This window comes from Hypanus sabinus, unplaced genomic scaffold (genome assembly GCF_030144855.1).
Source record: "Hypanus sabinus isolate sHypSab1 unplaced genomic scaffold, sHypSab1.hap1 scaffold_124, whole genome shotgun sequence".
Taxonomy (NCBI): Eukaryota; Metazoa; Chordata; class Chondrichthyes; order Myliobatiformes; family Dasyatidae; genus Hypanus; species Hypanus sabinus.
Window position 1 is genome coordinate 637,676 of NW_026779303.1, and position 2,325 is coordinate 640,000.

Consider the following 2,325-nt stretch of genomic DNA (forward strand, 5'->3'; position numbering starts at 1 on the left):
ATATGGCCCTTGTGGTTAAAGGGATCAGGGGGTATGGAGAGAAAGCAGGTACAGGGTTCTGAGTTGGATGATCAGCCATGATCATACTGAACGGCGGTGCAGGCTCGAAGGGCCGAATGGCCTACTCCTGCACCTATTTTCTATGTTTTTATGTTTCCCCCGCAGTTCGGGCAAATGGCCTCGGGGATCTCCAGCGCTCTGCTGGGTCTGCTGATCCTGTTCATCGCCCGGTGGCAGCTGGGTTACGCCATGCTGGTCGGCACTCCCTGGTGGACGGGCGTCATTGTGAGTGCGGGCTGGGCCGGGTCAGCGAGGAGGGAGGCGGCCACGAGGGAGAGGGGCGGAGGGGGAGGCGACGGACGGGCGATGGAGAGGGAAAGGAGGGGGAGAGGGGGCGGTGAGGAGGGCGGGAGGAGGGAGTTACACCTGCTCAGAATTGATCGCCTGACGCGGTTTATTCAGTCCACAGTGGCCGGGATGTTAATCAAGGCTGTTCACAAGTCTCCAAACAAATCCACGGTGAGTTTGCAGTTCCCTGCGTCCGTATCCTTCCCCCTCCCTCTCTCTCTCTCTCTCTTCTTCCCACTCTCCCTCCACCCCTCTCTCTCCTCCCCTGCCTCTCTCTTTCTCCCTCTCTCCTTCCCCTTCTCTCTCTCCCCTCTCTTTCCCCTCTTTCCTCCCCTCTCCTCCTCTCTCCTTCTCCCTTCTCCTCCTTCACTCTTTCCCCTCCCCTTCGCTCTCTCTCCTCCTCCTTCTCCCTGTCTCGTCCCTCTCTCTCCTCCCCCTTCCCTCCCCCTCTCTCTTTCCCCCTTCTCTCTCCTTCCACCTCTCTCTCCTTCCCCCTTTCTCTCCTTCCCTCTTCTCTCTCCTTCCCCTTCTCTCTCCTTCCCCCTTCTCTCTCCTTCCCCTACCCTCTCTCTCACTTCCCCTCTCTCTTCTCCCTCTCTTTATCCTCCATCGAAGTGTCTCTCAAATTTCACTTCCTCCTCTTCCTCTCTCTAACTCTCTCTCTGTCTTCCCCTCCCTTTTCCCTGCTCTCCATCTCTCCCGATTTCTTCATCTCTTGCCTACATCCTCTCCCACTGTCCACTCCTCTCTTCGCCCTCTCACGCTCTCCTTTTCTCCCTCTCCCTCTGATCCTCCCCGCCTCTGATCCATTTTCACTCTCCGTGCCTCTCCCCCTTCCCTTTTCCACTTTCCTTCCATCTCTGGGACTACCAACCCGCTCTCCCTTCTCCCTTACCATGTCCCTCTCTCTGTCCATCTCCTCGCTCTCTCTCTCTATTTTCTTTCTTCCTCTCTCTAGCTCTCTGTCTGCCCCTTCTCCCTCGCTCCCCTCCCTCTCACTCTCCCCTCTTCCTTTCCAACCTCTCTCTCTTTCCGCCTCTCCAGCTTCTCTTTTTCCACCCCTCTCTCCCTCTCGTTCTGTTTCCACCTTCTCTCTCTCTCTCTCTCTCTCTCTCTCTCTCTCTCTCTCTCTCTCTCTCTCTCTCTCTCTCTCACTCTCTCTCTCTCTCTCTCACTCACTCGCCCCTCTACATTTTGTCACGTACACGCAACCCTGTGAATCGAACAGAATACAGCTGGAGCCCGGCGTTGCTGTTAACAAATCACTATTTTAATCGGAACTACCAAATATAGTAAACCAAGAGTTAGCAAGATTATGCATATATAGAGGTAAAAATGAAGTTCTCAAACTCATTCAAGCTCAGTTGGCAGGAATCACAGTCCAAAATGGAGGGTTACGGGGTAGTGTGGGTTTAGTACTATTTTTTAAGGATTGTATGGGTCGGCACAACATGGAGGGCTGAAGGGCCTGTACTGTGCTGTAGTGTTCTATTCAAAACAAGACGCAGGGAAAAACATTCATTGTCCATCAGATAACTCCACCTCCCTCACCATAGTAAACAAGTCTTTCTCCCCACCCCCCTCCTCCCTTCCAATTTCTCTCTTTCTCTCCCTGTTCCTATCTCCTCTTCCTTTCGACTTTCTGGCTCTCTCTCTCTCTCTCTCATTCCCCCCGTCTCTTATCTCTCTCCCCCACTCTCTTTCTGCATCCCTCTCACCCGCTCTCGATCCTCCCTCTCTCCTCCCTTTTCAATTCCTCTCCCACTCTCTCTCTCTCTCTCTGTCCCTCGTCCCGCACCGTTTCCACACACACATTTCCTCTCTCCCCCCTCTCGCTGCTTTCCCTGTTCAGCTGGTCTCCCCCCCCCCCCCGTCACTTCCACTGCCTCTTTCAAACTTATCTCTCTCGCTCCTTGTCTCTCCCCCTCCCTCCCTCTCTCTCCTGCTCCCCCCTCCTCTGCCTCTTATCAATTTGTC

General features: G+C 54.4%; 1 long non-coding RNA gene across 1 annotated transcript in view; it reads left to right on the forward strand.

Annotated features, from left to right (window-relative positions):
* The first annotated feature begins 240 nt into the window (after positions 1-240).
* Positions 241-2,325, forward strand: part of LOC132386659 (uncharacterized) — a 2,193-nt gene continuing 108 nt past the window's right edge. The window contains exons 1-2 of the long non-coding RNA XR_009509631.1: positions 241-285; positions 463-519. This is a non-coding gene — a long non-coding RNA (uncharacterized LOC132386659). The remainder of the gene's footprint in view (positions 286-462; positions 520-2,325) is intronic.